The sequence below is a fragment of the Pseudorca crassidens genome, chromosome 19, assembly GCF_039906515.1.
Source record: "Pseudorca crassidens isolate mPseCra1 chromosome 19, mPseCra1.hap1, whole genome shotgun sequence".
Lineage (NCBI taxonomy): Eukaryota > Metazoa > Chordata > Mammalia > Artiodactyla > Delphinidae > Pseudorca > Pseudorca crassidens.
Window position 1 is genome coordinate 46,072,411 of NC_090314.1, and position 8,279 is coordinate 46,080,689.

Below are 8,279 nucleotides of genomic sequence, written 5' to 3' on the forward strand. Positions count from 1 at the left end.
CGTACCGCAAAAAGAAAAAAAAAAGAAAGAAATGGCAGAAGCAGGAATTGCCCTTAGGTGTCTGGCTGTCCAGTCTGGAGCAGTTTGATGCAAAGGAAGAAGGAGCGCGGACTTTGGGGTTAGACAGGTCTGAGTTCAAATCTGAAGTTTGCCACTTCCCAACTGTGTGCCCTGGGGCAAGTCACCTCACCTCTCTGAGCTTCCATTTCCTCACCTGGGATGGTAGTTAAAGCTGCCATTCATCCCCTGATCTTAGCACCTCACACACATTCCCCAGTGGACACCCACAGAAGCCCTCGGAGGCAAGAGCTTTTCTCACCTTCTCCATCTTTCAGAAGAGGATTCTGAAGCACAGAGAGACTATGTAACCTGCACAAGGTCACACAGCTGGGAAGTGGAGGATCCAGGATTCAAACACAGGCAGCCTGACCCCACGGCATCAGAATGCCCACCCCACAGACGCTGGAGAATTTGAAATGAAATCGTTTATGTGAAGTGCGAAGTAGGTAATAGATACATGTGGCTCCCTTCCTAGTACATCTAGTTCTCAACCTCAGTGATTCCAAAGGGAGAGTGTGGGACTGCGGGGGGCACTGAGGAAATTCTACAGAAACAGCCTCGGGAGGTCCCTCGAGGGGCTGCAGGCTGTGAGGGCTCTGGAAGGAATCCACAGGGGGCTGGGAGGGAGGAAAGCCTTCCCGGGGGCCTGGCCCGCATGCTGTAATTGGATTCCTGTTCTGGCCTCCGCATCTGGCCAGGGACCCCATCCCAGGGAGGCCCAGAGTCTGGCCCTTTGCCCCTGGAAGGGTGGGCCCTGGGTCGTGGCGGGGGTGGGGGGGCGCTGAGAGGTCAGGAGGGGCACAGGGGGCCCTCTGTGCTGAGAAGGCAGGGCCCTGGCACCCCGGCGCCCGCACAGCTGCTGGCGTCTGTCAGCCTCCCTGCGGGGCGCAGCGGGGGGCCTGCCGGCCTCTACATCTTCCTGACAGGCCCCTCTTCTGAGGCCAGGAAAGAACAACAATGATCCTCCCCTCACGGCGACCCGTTTGTTAGATGAAGGCCGAGCACCGGCACCTTTAACCTCCTCCAAGTCAGCGTGTCCCCGCCAAGGCCCCGAGGCCTGCGAGACAGAGGTGGATGGACGTGGCAGAAAGGACCCCTGCGCAGCCGAGGGGAGCAGGGCTTGCAGGAAGGGAGGGGACCCCATTTCGGCTTGTTGTTGGGGGAGGCAGGGGAGGAAGAGGAAAAGGCTGCATCAGGAGGAGGGTCCCCGAGGAGGACGCTGGGCCTGGCCAGACCTGAACCACCCCAAGGAACTTTCGGAATTTCCCCCATTGTGCTCGGCAGGCAGGCGTGCCCTTGGCGCCTGCAGACCTGCTTCCGCACTTGCCCCCCTCCCACCTGTGCCTGGACTTGAAGGGGTGTCAGGGGAGAACCCAGGGCCTGGAGGCAGGGACTCCGATTCAAGGTGTGGCCTTGCCCTTCTTCTGCTGTGTGGCCTCAGGCAAGTCACACCCCTTTTCTGAGCCTCAGTTTTCTCGCTGGCCAAGTAGAGATGACAGGACCGGCCTCCTGTGGCTGTTATGAGGATAAATGACCTGATGTCTGTGAAAAGAGCTGGCTGACTGTAAAGGGCGATGTACCTGGGGAATTATTATGTCTTCCCCTTCCTTACTCAGCTGGACTACGGGGCAGGTCACGGCTCCATGGAGGGTGAAGACAGCCCATCCTAGTGGCCTCCTCACCCCATACTTTCTTCTATGGTAATGTAACAGAGGGTCAAGATCATAGCCTTGGGAATCAGGAGAGCATGCGTTCAAATCCTACCTCTGCCACTAATAAACTGAATGGTTTTGGGCAACTCTATCACTTGAACCTCAGTTTCCTTTTTTCTTTTTTTTTTTTTTGGCCGTGCCGAGTGGCTTGTGTGATCTTTGTTCCCTGACCAGGGACTGAACCTGGGCCCCGGCAGTGAAAGTACCAAGTCCTAACCACTGGAGCGCCAGGGAATTCCTGAGCCTCAGTTTCTTCATCTGTACAGTGGGAATAAATTTTTTCTTCTTTCCCCGTTGGGTTGTTGAGAAGAGAGTGAGGTGATGTAGGAAATCTTGTGCCATAGCCTGGTGTACAGTGTTTAGTGGTAACGTCTGGATATGATGATGAAAATACCTGAGGTTTTTGCCTTGAGGACAACTCCAGAAGGCCACCTGAGAGGGACAAGGTGAGGTCATTAACATTCACTCATGTAGCAGAACATGTGAATCAGATAAGACACCTGATCCCGAGCAAGACCACGAGGGATGGGAGGGGAGACAGACAAGCTCTAAATATGATGGAAATCATTTTGGACCAGAATGTTTATTGCTGGACCTGGGAATTATTTGGAATGTATATATCCTTTTTGTCTCAGAAAACTTGGAGGCAGAAGGGTTACTACTCGCCTATAGGACTTTTGTGAGGCTCAACCAATGAGATGGACAGGTCGGAGTTGAGTAAACCACGGAATACAGTCCTCACAACGGTCACAGATGCTCCCAGGAAGCTTCCAAGACATTTCAGGGGAATGTCCCAGGGGGACCTGATGACAGGGTCTTCCCCTAAATCCCAGAAAATACTGCGTTAATAATAGAGACAGTTCCCTCAGATGAAACTTCTCTCTTGTGTATATATTTTTTAAACCTTTGGTGCAAACGTCACTTGTCTGCTACCAAGATTGTGGGCAGATGACTGGAAGGCACAGTAATGCACACAGTGGCCTGCATCTGGACCCCAGCTCCCGGAGGTCACATGATCTCTGTTTCCTCAACTGAAAAGTGGAAGCTGGCTGTATAGACGATGTGCAGTAGGTGCTCAGTAAATGCACCCCTTCCAGAGCTTCTGTGCCTGAAGGAGTTAAAGGCACGTTGATCTCAAGGGAAGGCTCTAAGTTAGGGCAGCCGGAAAAAATACAGGGAGCCCAGTTAAATACATTCTATGCAATACTGGGGACACACTTAAGCTGCAAAAGTATTTGTTGTTTATATGGAATTCAAATTTAACTGGGTGTCTTTTTCTCCCCTCTAGGTCTGGAAACCCTAATCTAAGGCAAAACTAATCTCCAAGATGGAGAAGGCTCTGACCTTACTTTCTGAGTCGGGATATTTGCACTTTGACAGAAGGCTCTGGAAGGAAACTCTCAAGGGGGCATTCCAGGGGGAGGGGTGGTGGTCCGGTAGGTTTAACTTTGGCTGTGGGCTTTCTGGTTGCAAGAGGAGCCCAGGGTCCCCCAGGAAGGTCTCCCATGGAGGCCTTTGGAGTGAGACAAAGCAGACAGGAGGAGGGGGAGGAGGAAGGGCATGCAGGTGAAGGGAGTGAGGACAAAGGTGAGTGCCCTGGGCAGGAAGTGCTGAAAGAGAGAAGGAGGGAGGCCTGGGCCGGGCGCCAGCCTGGGAGACTCCCAGGCCCACTTCCCGGGGCGCACTTTTCCAGCCCTTGATGCAAGGCAGCAGTGCTATTATTTGGGGGAAAACCAGCTAACCAGATAGGACAGCAAACCGGGGATTTATGTGGTGTGGGAACAGCTCGGGTTTCCCTCACTGTTTATCCAGCAGTATTTTTTAAAACAGAAATCAGCACGCGGGTAACCACAGCTGTGAGTTACTGGCTCTGGCTGCGAGGTCTGTGAGGGCTGGGGGGGGGTGGTTTCCTCAAAGGTGCTTTGCTCTGCGTGGGCTTGGAAGGTGCTCGGGGCCAGGTGAAAAGAGTGGCCCTGGGCAGCTCCTGTGTCACTCTTTCTCCTTAGGACAAAGGGCAGCATCCCTGAGGGAACTGTGACTGTCAAGGCCTAAAGGCTTCGAGACCTCTAGGTCTAGGGGTCATGAACCCACAGGGGCCGGGGAGGGGTGGGTGGGCAAGTAAACACAAGCTAGGAGAGCCAGCTGGGAGCCACAGGGGTAGAGTGAGAGATGGGGGGGCCCAACAGCTGCTTGACACTGGCCAGTTTTGCCTTGCAAGATCTTGGCTTGGTTTAACCAGACTTTTTCTTTTCTTTCTTTCTTTCTTTTCAAAACCATGATTCTAGATTTTTAATGCAATCTCTCAATTTTTATTCATTTATTTATATTTATTTATTTTAAAAGGGAAATCTAGTTGATCTACAATATTATGTTAGTTTCAGGTGTACTACATAGTGATTTGACATTTGCATACATTCTGAGATGATCACCACGATAAGTCTAGTAACCATCTGTCCGCATACAAAGTTATTACAATATCATTGAATATATTCCTTATGCTTATTTATTTTATAACTGGAGATTTGTACCTCTTAATCTCCTATACCTATTTCTGGCAACCACCCATTTGTTCTCTGTATCTATGAGTCTCTCTCTCTCTTTTTTTTTTTTTGATACATTTATTTATTTATTTATGGCTGCGTTGGGTCTTCGTTGCTGTGCATGGACTTTCACTAGTTGCAGTGAGCAGGGACTACTTTTCATTGCAGTGCGTGGGTTTCTCATTGCAGTGGCTTCTCTTGTTGTGGAGCACGGGCTCTAGGCATGTGGGCTTCAGTACTTGTGGCACACGGGCTCGTAGTTGTGGCTCGTGAGCTCGAGTGCAGGTTCAGTAGTTGTGGCACATGGGCTTAGTTGCTCCACAGCATGTGGGATCTTCCCGGACCAGGGCTTGAACCTGTGTCCCCTGCATTGGCAGGTGGATTCTTAACCACTGTGCCACCGGGGAAGTCCTATGAGTCTCTTTTCATTTTGTTTTGTTTGTTTGTTTTGATTTTTAGATTCTACATATAAGTGAGATTGTACAGATTTTGTTTTGTCTTTGTCTGACTTAATTTCACTTAGCATAATACCCTTTAGATCCATCTATGTTGTCACAAACAGCAAGATTTCATTTTTTTATGACATATATATATATATTTCACATCTTTATCCATTCGTCTGTCAATCGACACTTTGGTTGCTTCCATAGCTTGGCTATTGTAAATAATTCTGTAATGAACATTGGGTGCATATATCTTTTTGAATTGGTGTTTTCATTTTCTTTGTGTAAATACCCAGAAGTAAAGTTCCTGGATTGTATGGCAATTCTGTTTTTACTTTTTTGAGGACCCTCCATAGTTTTCCATAGTGGCTGCTCCCATTTACAATCCCACCAACAGTGCACGAGTGTTCCCTTTTCTCCATATCCTCACCAGCACTTGTTATTTTTTGTCTTTTTGTTGATAGTCATTCTGACAGGTGTGAGGTGGTATCTCATTGTGGTTTTGATTTGCATTTCCCTGATGATTAATGATGTTGAGTATCTTTTCATGTGTCTGTTGGCCATCTGTATGTCTTCTTTGGGAAAATGTCTATTCAGATCTTCTGCCAATTTTTTTTTTTTTTTTTTTTGGCGGTATGCAGGCCTCTCACTGCTGTGGCCTCTCCCATTGCGGAGCACAGGCTCCGGACGCGCAGGCTCAACGGCCATGGCTCATGGGCCCAGCCGCTCCGCGGCATGTGGGATCCTCCCGGACCGGGGCACAAACCCGTGTCCCCTAAATCAGCAGGCGGACTCTCAACCACTGCGCCACCAGGGAAGCCTCTCTGCTGATTTTTTAATCAGGTTTTTTCCTTGTGTTTGTTTGTTTTTTCTGATGTGGTAATTGTATGATCTCTCAGTTTTTAAATATTGGTAATGAATTTAAAACACTGTTAGTCAGAGAATTCCCTGGAGGTTCAGTGGTTAGGACTCAGGGTTTTCACTGCTGAGGGCCTGGGTTCAATCCCTGGTCAGGGAACTAAGATCCCGTAAGCTGTGCAGTGCGGCAGAAAAAAAAAAAATGCCCGTGGGCACAATTTGGTTCTTTTTTTTTTTTTTAACATCTTTATCGGAGTATAATTGCTTTACAATGGTGTGTTAGTTTCTGCTTTATAACAAAGTGAATCAGATATACATATACATATATCCCCATATCTCTTCCCTCTGGCGTCTCCCTCCCTTCCACCCTCTCTATCCCACCCCTTTAGGTGGTCACAGAGCACTGAGCTGATCTCCCTGTGCTATGCGGCTGCTTCCCACTAGCTATCGATTTTACATTTGGCAGTGTATATATATCCATGCCACTCTCTCACTTTGTCCCTCAGAATTTGGTTCTTGAACTGCCACTTTGCAATTTCTGGTCTCCTCCAAGTCTGCCTGCTCCCATTTTACAGATGACGAAACCGAAGCCCAGGGAGGCCTAGTGACTTGCCCAGAGCTGCACAGGTTGCTGTTGGGAAAACCGTGGGTCCAGGAAGCCTGTGCAGTGTTCCTTGCCCAAGCTAGCAGTTTTGTTGGCTGAGCCCGAGGTCTTATCAAGCAATTCTCAAGTGCTTCCCACGTATCTCTCATTTGCACAGACGTGACATTCACAAACACATCCGTAACCTACTCGATTCTAGCAATGACCCTGAGGGAGCCGGGCTGGCATTAATCCATTTTTGTACAGGTGGGGAAACCGAGGCTGGGAGAGGCTAGGTGACTTGCAGGGTCAACAGTCTTAGAAAGAGCTGGAGCTAGGGCCTCCAATGACCGATCCATGATTTTTCCAGCCCCCAAATACTGTCATCTTTGGGGGATTCAGCCTGAGATGCATAGTAAACCCCTCCTAAAAGGGAACAGAAAATGGATGGGATACTTGGGTAAACTGAATGTTCTTCGTAACTTAAAGTTAATTGAAAATCCATAGGTTATCAATTTTCCAAGCAAGAGAATAAAATAGAAGATATTTCAAAAAGCAATTATACTAGGCATGGTTTAATCTTTCTTTGATGATTCCGAAGGCATTTCAGGGGAATGTAATGCCTTGGGGTATCGTTACGAACACTAATAATTACTGTGTAGGGCTGTGAGACAAGTTCTCATCAATTTCCTCCTGGCTATTTGGGGGTGTTCTAAAAGATCGCAGCCCACAGTGGTGAGCGTGTGTCTGTGTTCCTGATGCTCTTTCCATCTTTGCCTGTTTCAGGGTGGCCTTGTGGAAAGACCAGTGTCCCAGGAGAGATCTTGCTGCGTTTCATCTGTAAAATGGGGATAGTGCTGACTCCTTCTATACTCACTGTATGAGGTTCTACTTAGAGGATCTCAGATCTCACAGCATCAGAGCAGGAAGGAGTTTCCGATCATAGGGTACATCAGCTTCATTTTACCAGGGAGGAGTCTGAGGCCCAGAGAAGTTAGGGGCCTTGTCCAAGATCACACAGCCAGGGAAGGGGTGTTGGAATCTGGTTTTTCTGCTTTCTAGACTTTCCTGAATACCACATTGAGGCAGAAAAGACCTGTAGGAACTGAAAGATTAACACACAATTACACGTGCCAACAGAGACACACGGGGTCTCTCTGGCCACAGAGAGGAAAAGCTCAGATCTCCCCAGCCAATTCTGGGGAGGCTGTGAACCCCTTAGTTCAGTGCAGGGAGGAACCCAGGTTAGGGGGTAGGGTAGCTGAGACACCCCTGTGAGATTTATGGTTTCATGAAAGTCAGAGCATTTTAAAATGTGGTAATTTTGAGTGTGCAGCCTCCCAGGGCCCTTCTTCTTTTAATTGAAGAAATAAACAATCTCCCCTAAGGTATCCTTGGCCAAGGGGAAAGGCAGGGGCAATGTTGACTGAGGAGGGGGCAGCCTGGGAGGACACTGGGTCATGGAGAAGTACAATAGCCAAAGAGCTAGCTGGCCTGGCCTGAGCCCCAGGGGAGGCAGGTCACAAGGGGTATGCCACACATATCAACATGCGGACACACCTGCACACCTCCTGCCTGGGCCCTGAGAGTCCCTACGTAGAGCACACACATACGCAAAATCAAATACAGAGCGGCTCAGCGCACCAGAAGCTGTATGTGTGTCTGTGGCGGATGCTCTCAGAGCAGCTACTGGGTGACCTACTCACGCTTAGGGCAGAGCGCTCGTCATCTGGGCAGAAATACCAGAGCAGAGGCAGACACACACGGCACAACCACAAATGCTTGATCTAGGTACTCCCACCTGCACACACACACCACTAGACACACTAGAAGGCACGTCAGGACGGAAGTGTCCCCACATCCCTCTCCCTCTACACATAGGAATGTTCACCCTCCCCAACCCTCTAAGGAACGGTTTTATCAGTCCAAGTTCTCAGACAGCTGGACACAAGAGATGAGCTCTGAAACCCCGATGTACATGGGCGCTCTGGTCTCTCACACACGTGCACGCACACTCGCATGCGCACACTGACGCGTGTCCTCAGCCTTTGGGTTAGTTTTGCTGGTTCCATTTTCAAACAAT